The sequence below is a fragment of the Canis lupus genome, chromosome 25, assembly GCF_048164855.1.
Source record: "Canis lupus baileyi chromosome 25, mCanLup2.hap1, whole genome shotgun sequence".
Lineage (NCBI taxonomy): Eukaryota > Metazoa > Chordata > Mammalia > Carnivora > Canidae > Canis > Canis lupus.
In genome coordinates this window covers 27,460,032-27,479,559 of record NC_132862.1, presented here as the reverse complement: position 1 = coordinate 27,479,559, position 19,528 = coordinate 27,460,032, and the positions used below count along the sequence as shown (strand labels likewise).

Genomic DNA, 19,528 nt, shown 5'->3' with positions numbered 1-19,528 from the left:
ACCTTACTCTAGGATAAACAGAATCAACATTGTGAATAAGTCTAGTTTCCTTATTGTTGTGGGTAATTAAACTGCCAGTAGGTGTATTTTGGAGTAAATGAACAAAGTTTTTAATTTTTTTTTACTGACAAATAGCCGGTTGAGAATAACAAGAAATATTCTGGAAAGAAAAAGAGTAGTGAGCTAGAACAAGTTTTATCAGATACTAAATTTGAAGTTAAACTATCATAATCTAAAGGATAAGAGACTGGTAAAGAAATGGAGAATTGTGATTAGCTTCAAGAAACAAGATATAGATCTAGATTCATGTAGATATTTAGTAGTTGATGATGATAGCATTTAGATCAGTGAGGGAATTCAATAAAAGGGAAAATAATTTCTAACAACTTACAGTTTATAAAGGTACTTAGTGACTTACCTCATTTCTGTACCAAAAGAATTTCAGATAGATCTGAGATTTAGATGAAATTCAGAAATCATCAAAAGAAAGCATAGGAAGTTTTTTATGAGCATAGAAGTCTTCTCTGTGTATGGTGAAATAATCAGGGAAGGAAAGGATGGATGATGCATGACTAGTTATAAATTTTAAACTTTTGTGTTGCAAGAATCACCATAAACAAAGTCAAAGAAAAATGAAAAAATTAGAAAAATTATTTTCAATGTGTATGGCAAACAAAAGCTAGTTTTTCTTACTTTCACACAGAACTGAAAAAAAAAATCATATATAAAATGGGTAAAGTGCTTCTGTAGCTATTTCATCAAAAACAAAAACAAAAACAAAAAAAACCACTAACTTCCAGCAAACACATGAAAAGATTCTTTTCATTCCTGATTTTAAAATGTTAATTAAGAAGATAGTGTGATGTACATTTAAAAATTACATAAAATTACCCCGAGGTGCCTGGGTGGCACATTTGGTTAAGCATCTGCCTTAGGCTCAGGTCATGATCCCAGGGTCCTGGGAGTGAGCCCCAAGTCTGGCTTCTCCCTCTCCTCTTCTCCCTCTCCTCTGCTTCTCCCTCTCCTCTGCTTGTGCTCTCTCTCTAATAAGTGAATGAATAAAATCTTTAAAAAAATACATAAAATGACCCACCTTTTTAGAGGTAGTTTAGAAAAATCACTCAAACTTAAAGGCACATGTTATTTGACCTAGAAACTTCCCTTCTAAGAATTTATCCTTCAGAAATATTCCCATAATTTTGAAAAGATATGTGTACCAAGACTTCAATTACAAGGTGGTATACAACAGCCAACAAAAAAGAAGCAATTTAGTATCTACCAATAAAAGCCTGTTTAAGGGAGGCCTGGGTGGATCAGTAGATTATATGGCTGACTCTTGGTTTCAGGTCAGGTCATGATCTCAGAATAGAGATATTGAGCCCTTTGTCAGGCTCTGTGCTCAGCAAGGAGTTGGCTTGCAATTCTCTGTCTCTCCCCCCTTTCTTTGCTCTCTCTCTCTCACACACACTCTCTGTCTCCAATTGGAATATCATACAGGCAATAAAAGGCATGGGAAGCGCACGGCGGTAGCTTTGTTTTCAGCCAGCTATGAGTGATGGGCATCTCCTGGGACAACTGGCACAAACAAGTCTGAGGGCAAAAGGAAGTCTTACCATAAGAAGCAGAGGTTGGAATACAAATACCCCACACCCGCAGTCTGAGTTTGGGGAGGGAACAAGAGCTACTATGCCTAGAGGCTGCATGTGGGGAACTTCTTCTGGAGTTCCAAGGGTTGTGTGTGCAAAACAAGGCTCGTTGTTGTCTACAAAGCATCCATCAATGAACTGCTTCACCAAGGCCTTGTGAATATCTATGTCATGCTCATTGACAGCATACCACCCCAACAGTGGAAGAGTCCCACTATGCACTGCCCCTGGGCCAAGCTGAGTCCTGAAGAGGGAAAAGATTTTAAACAAAAATGATCAAAGAAATGAAGAAGAAATATGATGAAAGGGCAAAGAATGCCCAAATCAGCATCTTCTGGAGCAGAAGTTCCAACCCAGTGCATCACAAGAAGACTAGGCCAGCATGTCAGGGCAGATGGCCATGTGATAGAAGGCAAGGAGCTGGAGTTCTAGCTGAGGAAAATCAAAGCCAGGAAGGGCAAACAAATCCTCCTCCCTCCTATCTTCACTCAGATAATAAAGGTGTTTACTGTTTTGTTTTTTTGTTTTTTTTTTAATGACAGAGCAAGCAAACCTACGCTTATTCATACATAGATAATTTCTAGAAACAAACAAAAAATCAAATCATTAACAAGGTTTGCTTCTGGAGATGGAACTGATATTCAACAGTGGAGGAATATGTTCTTCTTACTCTGTATTCCTCTATATCATTTGAAATTTTTTATGAACATGTACTTATTTTGATTAATTTTTTCAAATGATCTTAAAATTATATGGCAATGCTAAGATTTAAATTTGCTCTAATATTAATTGATCATTTGTTTCCTTCATCATTATTCTTTCACTAGGAAGAAACTTTCTATATGTGAAAGAAGTTGGATTTAAAAATTAAAAAGTCAGATGATGTGAATGGAGAGATATATTTAAAATTATGGATTAAAGACTTAAATGTAAGACCTAAAACCATGAAACTCCTAGAAAACAGGAAAAGCTCCTCGACATAAGTCTTGGCAATTATTTTTTTGGATATAATACCTATAGCATAAGTAACAAAATAAAAAATAAACAAGTGGAATTCTGTCAAAATAAAAAGTTTCTGTGCTGCCCCTCCCCCCCAAAAATCATCATCAAAGTGCAAAAACAATGGGATGCCAAAAATATTTGCAAACTGTATATCTGATAAGGGGTTAATATCCAAAACATATAAAGAACTTCTACAACTCAATAGAAAAAATCAAATAATTCAGTTTAAAAATGGGCAAAAGACCTGCATAGACATTTCTCCAAAGAAGATATAAGAAAGGCAAACAGGTACCAGGAAAGATGCTCAACATCTCTGGTTATTAAGGAAATGAAAATCAAAACCACAACAAGATATTACCTTATGCCCATTGGTCACTATGAAAAAGACAAATAAATGCTGGCAAGGATGTGGAGAAAAGGAAACATTTTTGCATTGTTGATGCGATTGTAAACTGGTGCAGCTACTATGAAAAACAGAATGGAGGATCCTCAAAAAATTAGAAATAAGGCTATCATATGATCTGGTAATTCTACTTATGGGCATATATCCAAAGGAAATGAAAACAGTAACTTGAAAAGATATCTGTACTCCCATGTTTATAGCAGTGTTATTTGCGGTAGCCAAGAAATGGAAACAACCTAAGTGTCCATTCACAGATGAATGGATAAAGAAGTTGTGGTGTTTCTGTGTGTGTCTGTGCGTGTGTGTGTACAATATTCAGCCATAAAAAATGAAAAATTCTGCCATTTGAGGCAACATGAATGGACATGGAGGGCATTATGCTAAAATGAAATAGGTCAGAAAGAGAAAGACAAATATCATATGATCTTATTTACATGTGTAATCTAAAAGCAAGCAAACAAAAACAAAAAAACAACTAGAAAAAGAGATCAGATTTGTGTTTACCAGAGACAGGGGGTAAGAGGAGGGAAATTGGAGGAAGGTGGTCAAAAAGTATAAACTTCCAGTTAAGATAAGTAAGTGCTCAGGTTGAAATGTATAGCATGATGACTATGGTTAACAGGTTTATGACATATGTATGTGAAAGCTACAAAGAGTAAATTCTGAGTTCTCATCACAAGGAAAAAAATTTTGTTTTGCTTTCTCTTTTCATTGTATTTGCATGAGATGATAAATGCTAACTAAATAACTGTAGTGATCATTTCATAATATATGTAAATCAAACCAGTATGGTGTATAGCTTAAACTTATGCAGTGAGGTATGTCAATTATATCTCAAAACTGGAAAAAAAATAAACTTAAAAAAATTGTGAGGGAAGAGAATGAGGTCTGCTGCTCTTGTTCAAGTTTCCACACATTGCCAGATAGTTTTCAAAACATTGGGTGTTTCCTAGGGCTTGTACACTATTGTTATGCATAAAAGCACCTTCCAAGAGCTGAACATTAGCAACTAAGGGCTTTCATGGACTGAAGGTCCAGTAAAGATCACTCGTTTTTACTGGAGTCAATAGCTATGAGAGAAGGTTTTCCTTTATTCATTTGTTCATTTATTCAACCAATATATATTGAGTGCTTGCTTGTGCAATGTATTGGACCAGCCATTTGGTATGTGGTGCTAAATAATAATAATCATACTTACTTTTATTGAGCCATTAACCATAGCGTGCTACTAAGTACTTTACATATATTATCTCATTTATCTTACAATAATCCTGGGATGTGGATATTATATATATATAAATTTTACTATTATATTTTTTAACAGAAGAGGAAATCAGGGCTTAGAGAGATTGAGTAGGTCACTCAAGATTTCATAGCTAATAAGCAGTAACCTTGGGGTTTGAACTGAGGGAGTCTGATTCCAGAACATTTATTTCTAAACATGTCCTGCTTTTAAAAGCACCGGTAATCTCTGCAGGAGTAGGGAACCTTGCCATTCTATCATTCCTGTATGACAGACAAGAATAGTTACCAATATTAGCAGCAAGGGGGAACAAGACATATTTTTCTTGTACTCATTAAATTAGTCAACAGAGTTTTTTTTTTTTTTTAATTAAGTATTTACCATATCCTTGGTACTGCTCTAAGCCCTGAGGATATAACAGTGAAAAAGATTGGTAAAATCTCTGCCCACAAGGCATTTGCATTCTAGTAGATAAGAAAGTCTAAACAAATAAAAGGCAAAAAATAAATCAACTGGGATGCCTGGGTGGCTCAGTGGTTGAGCATCTGCCTTCGGCTCAGGGTGTGATCCCCAGGTCCAGGGATCAAGTCCTGCATGGGGTTCCCTGTGGGAAGCCTGCTTCTCACTCTGCCTATGTCTCTGCCTCTCTCTGTGTGTCTTTCATGAATACATAAATAAAATCTTAAAAAAATTAAAAAGTAAATAAACCAACAAATTGAGGTAAGAAAAATTACAAGAGTATTTACAAGAGTAGAGTAAAATAGAGGTGAGCTGTTTGTGATTAAGAATCAGAGACTCTCTGAGTAGAAGACAGTGGCCAAGATACTAACATGCACTCAAACCCATTTCCTTTCCTTTCTGGGCATAGACTTAAACAATATTTCCCAGGCTCTTTTATAAATTCATGGAGTCACTGGTATATGGGCAAGATTGGCAAACTCCTCTTTGAGACCTGGTGATAAACCTCTGCTGTGATGCTCCATACATGCCTCCTTCATCTTCCTGCTGGGCAGAGCCAATCCAGCAAAGGAATCTAAGGCCTTGGAAAGTGATGAAGCCACCCTATTGAAAAGGGCCCCTGAATCCTCATTAGGAAGTCTGGCTGTAGAAACCAGCTGATCAGACTGTGTTATGATGGAGGAGTAAAGCTTTTTTTAATAAGCCACTGAGATTTGGGGGTTGTTCTGGCAATAAGCACAGCAAGCTAAATCTTTTTTTTTTTTTTTTAAGATTTATTTATTTATTTATGATAGAGAGAGAGAGAGAGACAGGCAGAGACACAGGCAGAGGGAGAAGCAGGCTCCATGCCGGGAGCCTGACGTGGGACTCGATCCTGTGACTCCAGGGTCGTGCCCTGGGCCAAAGGCAGGCGCTAAACCGCTGAGCCACCCAGGGAACCCCCAGGAAGTTAAATCTTGAGGTATGAGAAGGTTGTAATGTGGGAAAGAGTACTGCAGAGGAAGGAAACTACATGTGTAAAGTGTCTGAGTAAGAGAAGCAAGTATGTACAACAATCTGAAAGATGGCAGTGTGCCCACAACTTCAGTGAACGGGATTATTGAACTGGGGGAGGGAGTCTTGTAGCCCAACCAGGCAGGGCTTTGTAGACCATGATATGAGGGACAATTTGATTCTCAATGCAATGAAAAGCCATCAGTGTGTTTCAACCAAGGGAGCATTCTGATTCACCTAATAAAAATAATAGCCTGGGGATCGAGTCCCACGTCGGGCTCCCGGTGCATGGAGCCTGCTTCTCCCTCTGCCTGTGTCTCTGCCTCTCTCTCTCTCTCTCTGTGACTGTCATAAATAAATAAAAAAATTAAAAAAAAATTAAAAAAAAAATAGCCTGGGGGCACCTGAATGGCTTAGTCTGTTTAGCCTCCAATTCTTGGTTTCAGTTCCAGTTGTGATATGAGGGTCCTAGGATCTAGTTCTAAGTCAGGCTCCCTGCTAAACAGGGAGTCTGCTTGCCCTCCCTCCTCCTTCCTCTCCTTGCAGGTGCTTGTGTGGTCTTTCTCTGTCTGTCTCAAAATAAAATAATAAAATAAAATAAATAAAATAAAATAAAATGAAATGAAATAAAATAAAATAAAATAAAATAAAATAAATAAAATAAAATAAAATAAAATAAAATAAAATAAAATAAAATAAAAAATAGTTTGGGAGTGCCTGGTTGGTTCAGTGGTCGAACGTCTGCCTTTGGCTCAGATCGTGATCCTGAGGTCCTGGGATCGAGTCTGCTTTGGGCTCCTGCAGGGAGCCTTCTCCCTCTGCCGATGTCTCTGCCTCTCTCTGTGTGTCTCTTATGAATAAATAAATATATTATCTTAAAAAATGGTTTGAGTTGTTAGTGTAGAGTTAATTTGAAAGGGCAAGACTACCTATAGGAATAGGACAAGCTACATCATTTGTGAGACCCAGTGCAAAATGAAAATAGGAGGTGTTTGATCAAAAATTATTTGAAATGTCAACACTCCCAAGGGCAGAGCATTAAACAAAACATGGGTCATCACAGCAGGAATGAAGGGGATTGGGTATTCTCTCCAGATGACATGAAACTAGAAGAAACAGGGGTTCCCTGGTGAAGGGACAGTGTGGAAATGGCAGTGGGATGGGGAAGCAACCTACACCACTTGCAAGAGCAACCACCACTTGAAAGGGCTGCAGGGAAGGCTGAGCCTAGGATGAGACCCAGATTTTAATTAAAGCAAGGGGATGCAAAGACTTTCATGGAAAGGATTCAGGATATAGGTCTGTTTACTGATCAAAGCGTGGGACCTTCAGAGGGTACAGTGTGTTGGTAATGATGCCTGACCAAGGTATCTAATGCAGGATGATACTCAGTTCCATTGAATTCCTTCGTTCTGAATTTCTTCCTTGACAGTTTATTAGAGATGAGTATGGTGATGAGAACAGCAAAGAACATGCCCTCTCAGACTACTCTCAGTTCTGTTCCTAATTAAATCCCAAGAAAGTGACTTATAATACTAATGCAGAGGAAACACTGTATTTAGGGGGTCTGATTAGTCCCCGAATCCTAGATAAGGAGCTTACCTACGGCAACATGGGACCTCCCATGGGGTCTTAGGCTCTCATCTTATCTTCCTTTCTCAGGGCTTTGGTGGTTGGTGTCTCCTCGACTTCTGAAGACCATGTGGTTTATTCAAAATGCAGTTTCAAATTTATTCTTAAAATGATTCCAAACAGCCTAATTTATTAATTTATAATCTCAAAGAAACAGAACAAACTGGATTGATATTTTTTTTTTGAGCCAGAATACACCTTTGAACTAATAAACTATCTCACAGTAAGAAGGCAAACCCATACCAACACAAAGTTAAATATGCCATTAAAATGCCGGTGAAGGGCTATTCTGCATAGATTTAAATATTGTAATTTGCTGGGTTTGTGAGTCAGGCAGATGCAGTTCATTTTGAAGCAGCTTTTGCGTCTTTTCACATGATTTGGCTATTCTTAGATTTCTGAGTCATTCTGTCCTCCATGCTAGTCATTTTTCAATTCCATATTCTCTATTCATGAGGGAGACAACATTAACCAGTACAAATTTGGCTATGTGGCTTACTTCTTTGAACAAACAGGCTATATATTCATTCCTATTCTTAGTGCAATACCTTGGGACAAGTTGAATGTAAATAAAATATTTGGGGAATGCACTCTCACACTGTAGAGTTTCTGGTAAGAGGTGCCAGGAAACCTTGGCATGCATATTATTGCATAATTGTTTTGATTCAATTTGATTGTCCTCTTAATAACTGAAATCCCAAAGCAGTAGGAATACTTAGGAAAGAACAGAAATGTGGATAACATGCGATGAGCCAAAAGATCTTGCCAATGTTTCATCCAACAGAAGCAGCATATCTTAGAGAGTAATGTAGGAGGTATATTGATATCTCTTAGAATAAACTTACTGGTAATGAAATTCCTTTGACAAACGGAAGATAGTAATAAATTCTTCATCCAAGGTGTCATTATGGGAGCTCAGAAGTGTAGGTATGAATAGGACTATAACGGGACTGGGGGCAAAATTTGAAATTCCGTCTTCATTGGTTGGGGAATATAGCAGAGGAAGAGGAAGAGAATACTCTAGATGAGAGAAGGATTCCTGGTGTTTTACCATATTTTTCATGCCCACCTAATGGAAGTGTCTGCTAAATTGCTGCTCCTTGAGAATAAAAGGTGTGTTTCCTCATCCTTGTGTTGCCATTGCCCCAAAGAAAACCTGGGACATAATGGACACCCAATAACTATTTGCTGAACTGTAAGAAACTTCTGCAGCAGGGTAAAGCAGACCCACACTTACCCTGCCACTATATTGTTGTAGGGGCACCACTGTGTTTTTCGAACCATCTCCTTACCCTCTAGCCAGCTTTTAGCCCTTAGTCTCAGCAATCACTCTGAGAACTTCAGTGGAAGCAAAGAATTGACTCTGTCCCACTTTTCACCTCTCATTCTTTTTTTTTTTTCTTTTTCCATCAGTTAAGTTTAGGGAACCATGTATGCCTCAAGTGCAGAAGAATCCCAGTTCTAAATAGGTGACCTCCTAGGTCGAGAAGCATTAGGCTCTGATATGACTTGTCTGCTAAGGGCTGTTAGTCTAACTTAGACCCCAGGCCAGCTTCTTGGTCCTCAAAAATTAGAACTAACTTGAGAGAATTCCTGACACCCTCATTGAACGAATAGATATTAATGACCAAGAGGCAGCATGGGTAGGCAATTTTGTGAAGCCTTGTACCAATATGTGCTACTACTGAGAAGTTAGCTGTTATAAGTCATAGGCAGATGCATATTCCATGCTTTTATGCATGTTTGAGATCAGTTTCCTTAGTACTTAATGCCATTGTTCCCCCACAGGAAGCCAGAAGAAAGAAGTACCATACATATCATAGGAGAGAATTCCAAAAAAAAAGGAATGGTATGTTGAGTCTTCGGCCACAAAACGTGGAACTGAAATTCAGAAGAGTATCCATTGGAGCTAGTAATTAAGTCAATGACATTCTCAGCAGGAGAGAATTCAATATGCTGCTGGGAAGAGACGCCAGTATCCCAATGATTGTGAGGTCAGGAAGTAGAAGCTGAGGGTAGGTTATGTTTACAAGGAGCTTGGCCAAGAAAAGGGAAGGAGAGAGAAGAATTAGGGCTCTAGAAGGATTTGGGAAAGGTAATGAAAGGTTTTTTTAGATAGGGCCGATCTGCATGTGTTTAAAAGCTGTAAAAAGAGATTCATTTTGGGCTAAGTCCATATGTGGATAAATAGAGGCCAGCTAAGGCCAGGCCATGAGGTGAGTGCAAGAACTAGGAAGCAGCCAGCAGGGTGAGGGATGGGCAGGGCTGGCCTCTGGGCTGCAGAACAGAGGAAAGAGTCCTCCGAGACGAGAGAGAAAATCAAATGCAGGCAGATTTTTCAACTTTAATGAATCTAAAGGAGACTCCTGGTTTAAGGCAATAAGATAAAAACAGAGTAAATAAAACAGTCATGAAAAGCACTGAAGCAAGCTGTAGGAAGTAGATCCTGGAGAAATTGCCTAGGCATTGGGAACATAGCCGCCACTCTTGTAGAGCTTCTGTCGCACTGCAGAGAGGGAACAATTAAGGGTGCCAATCTGACTGGGTAAATAAAGATGTTGATACTGGAGAAAGAGTCTGTAACAGATAAAACAAGGTCCCTGAGGACATGAGGTTGGTTGGCATCCTGATCGCAGGTTGAGTAATTAATTTTGTTAACATCATGCAAACCATACATGAGATTCTGAGCCAAGAAGGAAAGTTGGCTTGAAGGTATTTTGTATGGGCATAGATACCTGGACCTAGGGGGGAAATTCTGTTTGCTTCTAGTGTCTGAGGGAAAACATACATATGTGTATTTAAAGGTTTGCATATTGTGTATTTTAACAATCTTCAGTGTTCTTAAATTTTCCAAATACTATGGCCAAACAGACATCATAAAATATTTGTGTTTAAATAGCCTTTAGTAGTTTTTACATGGTTATTATTCTTTCCAACTGAAAAGATATTTCTTAGCCTAGTTTCCTCAGTACCAGTCCTCCAAAGTGCTCCTCTTAATTTCCATTTAATGAAAATCTCTACATTTATGGGCTTGTATTTTCTTTGGATTTAAGTTAATCCTTCAAGAGAAGCGTTAACTCTCTCAAGCTACTGGAACTCTGCTTTCTGGAACCGTTATGTTTACTATTGGAGAGTGACTTTGGCACCAAGGAAGACTTGGCTCAATACATTTTTTCAACAAAATTACTAATATAATAAATTTTGAATCAGAATATTTGAAATAAAAATATAGATTTAGTAAATGATTCACTATTTAAAGACAGGATAACTATGTTCATGATTTATATTTTGTTATTTGCAAGAGCTTTATTGTGCCTGTTCATAGTCACTGGTTCCATGAAATCCAGTTTTATTTGACATCAAAATCTAGTATAATGATGAAACTACCTGGTTTGCTGAAATGAAATATCTAGATTCAGAAAGAAAATAACTGAGCAGGGAGGACAAAACTCACACTAAGGATCATTTTCTTTTCATGTCCTTTTTGGATTAGAAATATTTTTAAAAAGGAACAAACTTTTTCTTAGAAACTAACTTGAGAGTTAGTTTCTGAGAAGCAACACAATGCAATAGTGTCATTTGCATTGAATAGTTGGTTATTAGATACTCATGTACTTCAAGTGTTGGTTTTGGGGAAATAGTAACTTACTAGGTGAAGCGAATAGTGTAATAGTGAAAGTCAATAGTTAATCAGACTTTGAAATTAGCACTCCAAAAGCACAAAGGTTTAGTCAAAATTTTTTTTGAAACTTCTAAATGTCTCCCATATTTACCAATGCTGTTCTACTTCTTGTCTCTCAAGAGTTGCATAACGGGTTTTCCTTACTTTGTAAACTTTGACATACACATGTATAGAAAATATATATTTATTTTAATCTCTTTCCAAAAGTATTTTTATTACTTGAAGTTTAAATTAAACATCTGAAAGAGATAAATAGTTTATGATTTGGATTTTGAAAAAAAATGCTGCTCTTGAGATAAATCTGAGTTTTTGACATCTGCTAATTACACTGATAACTTGGAGAGTGAGTGAAGAATTCCTATTTTATTCATTCACGTAATGGATGATATCTGATTTATGTTTCATGCTAGATCAAAACTCCAGAATCTTACACTGATTCCCACATATATCATATCAATATCAATATAATCACACTGTCTTATAATAATAACAATAAAAGAGTCATTTATAAGGACATTTTAGAAAACTAGCAAGCTATAAAATCTATTTGATTGAGAGGCACCTTGGTACCTCAGTCAGTTAAGCGTCTAACTCTTGATTTCAGCTCAGTCATGATCTCAAGTTTCTGGGGTTGGGCCCCATGTGGGGCTCTGTGCTTAGCTGGGAGTCTGCTTGAGGATTCTTTCCCTCTTCCTTTGCCCCTCCCCCAACTCACTCTCTCTCTAAAATAAATACATCTTTAAATAAATCTATTTAATTGAAGCACATTATGAACTATGGTTATCATGCCACTGAATTAACCAAAGTGCCAAAAATTTATAGATTAAGAACTGCTAGGCCCGATTCTCTATTTCCAGTCAGAATGAAACTAAGAATATGCTTTTACAGATGTGAAGTGCACAAGAACTCACTCTTTCCCTCTCCCTTATCTTCTTCTCCATTTATCTCCAAGCAGAAAATTATCTAGTAGGCACTAGTCATCTATGTAGCTGTTTAGAGAAAGACACCTATTGACTTCAAAAGGATCAGAGGTAAAACCTTCCTCTGGAGGAGAGAAACACCAAACATGTAAAGGGTGTAAACTCTATCTGGATGGACTTACTGTCTCAGTCAACAATTTCAATGACCAATTTGGTATCTATTATACATTTAACTCTGTGCCAAGTGTGGCAGTGTATGTAAGAATTATAAGCTAATTTACTGACCATATTTTGCTATTTATTTGGACAGATAAATGTGATAGGATGATGTGCAAATAAATGATATATTTCCCATTCTTCTCCTTCTCATTTGTACTTTGGACCTGTGATGCACCTCATTCTAGCTAGATAGACACTGTCCAAAAAGAGGCTCTCACTGAGGAGCTGTAAGATGGGAAAATATTGGGAGAAGTGATTGTGCAGACACAGCTGTCTACCCTACCACTGTATAAGCTAAGATTGCTAAACTACGCAGGAGGAAATAGTTGGTGAGGAAAGGAGAACCAGAGGTCTTAGAAAAAATTGGCAAAAGGACTATTATGATATATCTTATTAAACTTAAGATTGTAAATCTGAGAGTAGAGAGGTTGAATGCCTCTGTCTAGTGGCACATCTATCCTCACAGATGTGTCTTTGCCATGTAAATGCCAATAATAGTGAAGAGGGCTGTTTGGAGAATCTCAATGGCAGGGTGGGCTAAAGATAGCTGGGTAAGGGAGGCAGTTCTGATCTCACCTGGGGTTAGCTCTGCAACAGCAGTCATCAGGTGGCTTGATTGGGGAGGAGAGGGTGTCTAAGGTCGCCTCGATCACATGTCTGGAGACTTAGTGTTGGCCATTGCCCATGATCAATGATCAGTGAAATCTCTCATCTTTCAGTAGTTGCTTCCAGGTTGCCTCAAAAGGCAGGGTTATTTTCCAAGAGTGTGAAGAAAACGCTAAAAGCCTTCTTGAGAATTAGGCCCTGGAACTCATACAACACCACTTCTATTACATTTTATGAGTCAAAGCAAGTCAAAAGGTGAGAGCTTAGCTTCAAGGAGTGGAAAATATGTTCCACTCTTTAATGGGAGGAACTGCAAAGTATTTGTGGTCATATTTAATCTACCACAGTCCACATTCTGGCTACAATTATTTACATTATTTGATATGCAAAATCTGCTCATCTCTTTGGAATGTTGAGACCTGTGCTATGCAACCCATTGGGCATATGCCATATGTGGCTATCAAACAATTAAAATGTGGTGGGTACAAATTGAGATGTGCTATTGTTTAAAATACACACAGAAGGGGCACCTAGGTGCCTCAGGCAGTTGAGCGACTGATTCTTGATTTCAGCTCAGGTGATGATCTTATGTGGGATCGAGCCTTGCCTCAGGCTCCCACTCTGTGGGGAATCTGTTTGAGATTCTCTCCCTCAGCCCTTCCCCTCATTTGTGCTCTCTTGTGTGATCTCTCTCTGTCTCACAAATAAATAAGTAAACCTTTAAAAAAAAATACACACAGGATTTCACAGACTTAGTAGAAAGAATGTAAAATATCTCTGTGATATGTTTTCCAGTTTCATGAAAATTTAATTGACATATGATGTTTTAGATGTTTGAGGTGTACCACATGATGATTTTGTAAATGTATATATTGTGAAATGATTACCACAGTAAGGTTAGTTAACACATCCATCACCTCCTATAGTTACCATTTGTGTGTCTGTGAGTGTGCTTGTGTGTGTTCAGAACCTCTAAGATCTCTTTCAGCAATTTTCAATTATACAATGTAGGAATGTTAACTATAGTTACCATGCTGTTCATTACATCCCCAGAACTTATTCATCTTGTAACTGGAAGTTTGTACCCTGTGGCCACCTTGACCCATTTCTCCTCCACTCCTCCAAGCCTACTTTGGGCAGCCACAGTTCTGTTGTTTCAGTGTTTTATTCCATAAAGAAGTGAGATCATACAGTATTTGTCTTTGTCTGAGTTATTTAATGTAGCATAATGCCCTCAAGGTATATCCATAGTATTGGAAATGGCAGGATTTCCTTCCTTTTTATGGCTGAGTAATATCCCATACATACACACTCACACCACATTTTCTTTATTTATTCATGTGCTGATGAGCACTTAGGTGATTCCTACATCTTGGCTATTGTAAATAATGCTGTGATGAGCATGAGGTGCAGGTATCTTTTCAAAACAGCATTTTTGCTTCCTTCAGATATATACCCAGAAGTGGGATTGCTGGATCATATGGTAGTTCTATTTTTTTTTTTCTTTTCTTTTTTTTTAGGAACTTCCATTCTGTTTTCCACAGTGGCTATGCCAGTTTACATTCCTATCAGCAGTGCACTTTTTTCCATATCCTTGCCAGCACTTATGTCTTATCTGTTGACAAGAGCCATTTTAACAGGGGTGAGAGGATATTGCATGGTTTTGATTTGCATTTATGTAATGATTAGTCATGTTAAGCATATTTTCAAGTGCTTGTTGGTCATTTAAATATCTTCTTTGGAAAATTGTTCAAGCCCTGTGCCCATTTTTAAGTTATTTGTTTTTATATTTTTGCTATTGAGTTGAATCCTTTATATATTTGGATATTAACCCCTTTTTGGATGTATAGTTTATGAATATTTTTCTCCCATTTCTTAGGTTGCCTTTTCATTTTATTGATCATTTCTTTTGCTTCGCAGAAACTTTTAGTTTGATGCAGCCCCACTTGTTTATTTCTGCTTTTGTTGCTTGTGCTTTTGGTGTCATGTCCAAAAAATTATTGGTAAGGCCAATGTCAAGGAACTTTCTTCTATGTTTTCTCCTATGAGTTTTGTGATTTCATGTCTTACATATAAGTTTTTATTCCATTAAAGTTAATTTTTGTGAGCAGTGTAAGTTCAATCTCATTCTTTAGTATGTGAATATCTAGTTTTTCCCCCACCATTTATTGAGACTATCTTTTCTCCATTGTGTATTCTTGGCTCTCTTGTCAAATATTAGTTGACCATATATATATATACATGGGTTTTTTTTCTGGGCTCTTCCATTGGTCTATATGTCCATTTTTGTGCTGATAACATACTGTTTTGATTTACTATAGCTTTGTAATATAGTTTGAAATCAGGAAGTGTGATGCTTCCAGTATTGTTCCTCTTTCTCAGGATTGCTTTGGCTATTCTGAGCTTCATGTGGTTCCATGTGAATTTTAGAACTGTGTTTTTTCTTTATGTGAAAATATGCCATTGAAACCATAATGGAGATTGAATTGAATCTATACATGGCTTTGGTTAGTATGGATGTTTTAACAGTATATATTTTAACAAAGATTTATTTTTTTCTATTTGTGTCTTCCTCAATCTCTTTCATCAAAGTTTTATAGTTTTCAGTTTACAGATCTTTCACTTCCCTGCTTACATTTATTTCTATGTATTTTATTGTTTAGATGCTATTGTAAATGGGATTTTTTTCTTTCTTTTTCAGTAGTTCATTGTTAGTGTATAGACAGAACTGATTTTTGATTTTGAGTTCTGCAATGATACAGTTTTTTGGTGGAGTCTTTAGAATTATCTCTATCTCTTTCTGTGTGTATACATATTGAAAATTATATAATTCTCTCTATATATCATTTATATGATGATGTCATCTGCAATAAGATGCTTTTGATTTCTTTTTCTTTCGATTTTGGTGCCATTTATTTCATTGCTTTGTCTAATTGCTCTGGCTAGGACTTCCAGTTCTACATGAATAGGAGTGGTGGAAGTAGGCACCTTGTCTCATTCCTGATATTAGAGGGAAAACTTTCAACCTTTCATCACTGAGTGTGATGTTAGCAATGGGCTTATCATATAGGACTTTTATTTTATTAAAATTTGTTCCTTCTATGCCCAATTTGTTAAGCTATTTGTCATGAATGGATATTGAATTTTGTCAAATGCTTTCCCTACATCATTTGAGATAATTATGTGATTTTTATTATTCATTCTGTTACTGTGATGTATCACATTTATTGATTTGCAGATGTTAAACCATCCTTCTATTCCAGGTATGAATCCCACTTGATCATGGCATATGAACTTTTTAACGTGCTGTTGAATGTGATTTGATAGTTTGGGATTTTTTTTTGAGAATTTTTGCATCAATATTCACTAACAATATGGTCTATAGTTTTCTTATAGTGTTCTTATATGGTTTGGAATCAGGGTATCAGTGTTGAATCATAAAATTAGTTTAGGAATGTTCCCTGCACCTCAACATTTTGGAAGAATTTGAGAAGAATTGGCATTAATTCTTCCTTAAATGTTTGGCTAAATTCACCAGTGAAACCGTCTGATTCTTGGCTTTTTTTTTTTTTAATTGGGAAGTTTTGATTACTTATTTAATCTTCTTGTACACTATTGACCTGTTCAGATTTTCTGTTTCTTTCTGATTCATTGATAGGTTTTATCAAATTCCTATTTCTAGGAATTTGTCTATTTCTTCTAGGTTGTACAGTTTGTTGGTGTACGTAGTTGTTCACAGTAGCCTCTTATGATTCATTGTATTTCTGTGGTATCAGTTGTAACATCTCCCCTTTCATTTATAATTTTATGTGAGTTTTGTCTCTTTCTTGACTAGTCTAGCTAAAGGTTTTTCAGTTTGATTTCTCTTTTCAAAGAACCAATTCTTAGTTTTGTTAGTCTTTTTTATTGTTTTCCTATCCTCTATTTCATTGATCTCTGTTCTAATTTTATTATTTTCTTCCTTCTGCTAATTTTGTACTTAGTTTGTCTTCTTTCTCTAGTTTCTTGAGATGTAAAATTAGGTCATTTATTCGAGAGCTTTCTTTTTTTGTGTATGATGTGTGTATATCTTTATTGGCATAGTCTTTCAGTTTTGACAATTATCATATATATCATGCCTTGGTATAGCCCTTTTGGAGTTTCTTTTGAAATCCTTTGGGCCTCATGAAACTGGATGTCCGTCTCTCTCTCTCCCCAAGTTTGGGAAGTTTTCAGCCATTATTCCTTTAAGTATACATTTTGTCCCTTTCTCTTCCTTTTCTCCTTCTGGAAGTCACATAATGCATATAGTGCTTTTTAAAATGGTATCCCAAAGAGGTATTGTAGGCTTTCTTCACTCTTTTTTTTTCTTCTCTCTGGATAATTTTTTAAAAAATATTTTATTTATTTATTCAGGAAAGACACAGAGAGAGAGAGGGAGAGAGAGAGAGAGGCAGAGACACAGGCAGAGGGAGAAGCAGGCTCCATGCAGAGAGCTCAAAGTGGGACTCGATCCAGGGACCCCAAAACCACGCGCTAGGCCAAAGGCAGGTGCCAAGCCTCCAAGCCACCCAGGGATACCCTCTCTGGATAATTTTAAATGACCTATTTTCTGGTTCATTATTTGTTTGTTCTTCTATTTGGTTGATTCTGCTGATGAAACTGTCTTTTGAATTCTGTAGTTCAGCATTTGTATTCTTTGGCTCTAAGATTTTATTGTTTGTTTCATGGCTCCTGTTTCTTTGTTGAGCTTCTTATTTTGTTCATGCATTTTGTCTCCTAATTTTGTTTAGTTGTCTCTGTGTTCACTGAACTTCTTTAAGAGGATTGTTCTAAAGTCTTAGACATTTCATAGATCTGCATTTTTTAGGGTCTATTATTGGAGTTTTATTACTTTTCTTCGGTGGTGTCATGTTTATTTGATTCTTTGTGATCCTTGATTCTGCGCCTTGGTATCTGCATGTTTGAGTAAGTTGTCTCTTCTTCCAGACTTGACAAGTTCACGTTGGCAGGGGAAAACCTTCACCAGTGAGCTCAGCTTGATTACTGAACAGGTTAGCTGGTACTATCCTTGGGCAGGCAGGGCTTGCTATTGGGGTTTTTATTTGGGTAAGGCGACTGCCCGTGTTCTGAGGTTGGGATGGAAGTGCAACTGACTGGACTCTGTGTTCAAGCAGTGCCAGTGGGTGGGCTCCCCTACTGGTCAAGGCTGCTGTCTATACTCTGCAATCAGGTGGGGCCACTAGCTGGACTCTGCAATTACTTCTGATCAGGTAAGGTCACAGCCTGTGTTCCCTGGCAGAGTGGTACCACTGGTTGGACTCCACAACTGGACAGGTTTACGGGCCAGGCTTAACAATTGCTCCTGGTCACATGGGTTTTCATGCTGTGCTTCCCTACCAGATGATGCTACTGACTGGACACTCAGGGCTTCAGGCAGAGCTTCACAGTTGGATGAAGCCTCCCTGTGATCAGGCAAGGCCATAGGCTATGTCCTGAAGTTAGGCAGGGCTATAAGTTGAACTTTGCCATCCAGTAAGCCACTAGCAAGACTCCACTGTAAGGCAAGGTTGCTGGCTGGGCTCTCTGGTCAAAAGGGGGCTCCAGCTGTGTCTCATGGTTGAGTGGAGAGAGAGACAGTGCTCTGTGGTCAGATAGAGTTGCTTTCCATGTTTCCTTGTCAGTGGCTATGCTCTGCAGTTGGGCAAGGTTACTGGTTGAGCTCCCTGCCTTGGTGAGACCACAGGCTATGTTTAGCAGTCAGGGCCAGGGCCATAGACTAGGTTCTGCATTACCCAGGGTCATCGTTCAGGCTCTTTGGTTATGTAGGGCCAGGAGCTATACTTAGTAGTTGGACAGGACTGCTGGTTTGGTTCACTGCCCAACTATGGCTGTACAAGGGGCTCCATGGTTGCCTGGGTTCTTTGGCTGGGCTTTCTGGTTAGGCAAGACTGCCTTATCTTTAGTTCACTAATTCTTTTTCAATCATAGCTAATTCCTATTACCAATTCATAAAATTTCATGTTACATTTTTCAGTTAATGAATTTGTATTCAGTTTTGTCTCATATCTGCCATGTCACTTTTTTTTTTTTTTTTTGAGAGAGAGAGAGCACATGCATGTGAGCAGGGGAGGGAAGGTCAGAGGGAAAGGGAGAGAGAGAATCTTAAGCAGGCTCCATGCTGAGCATGGACTCCCCCCCCACCTCAGTGTGGGGCTCAATCTCATGACCCTGAGATCATGATCTGAGCTGAAATCAAGAGCTGGACACTTAATGAACTAAGTCATCCAGGTGTGCTCTCTGCCATGTCATGTTTTATATTTTCTACTCCCCTACCCAAAATGTTAAACTTGGTGTTCACTTTTGTGGGCATTTTAAGTACAATTGTTTTATCATTTGAGGTTGATGATTCCATTAAGTTATGTTGTTTGTTTTGCTTCTTTTTTGTGTTTTGCTTCTTTTTTTAATTTAAAAAGATATATGTACCCCCAGGTTTATTATGCATTATTTACAATGGCCAAGACATGGAAATAACAAATGTACATTGATGAGTGAATGGATAAAGAAGCTAATATTTTGTATAATAGAATATTATTCAGCCATAAAAATAATATCTTGGTATTTGGACAACTTAGGACTTGAGGACTATATGCTAAATGAAATGTCAGAATAAGATAAATACTGTATGACTCTACTTATATGTAGAGTCTAAAAAAAAAAATAAAGAAATGAGCTTATAGATAT

At 37.5% G+C, this 19,528-nt stretch overlaps 1 long non-coding RNA gene and 1 pseudogene across 4 annotated transcripts in view; both read left to right on the top strand.

Annotated features, from left to right (window-relative positions):
- The window catches only part of LOC140616861 (uncharacterized), a 160,466-nt gene that overhangs the window by 124,592 nt on the left and 16,346 nt on the right, over positions 1 to 19,528 (top strand). The gene's annotated exons all lie outside the window — the stretch shown is intronic.
- On the top strand, positions 1,556 to 7,253 carry LOC140616913 (small ribosomal subunit protein eS8 pseudogene; annotated as a pseudogene).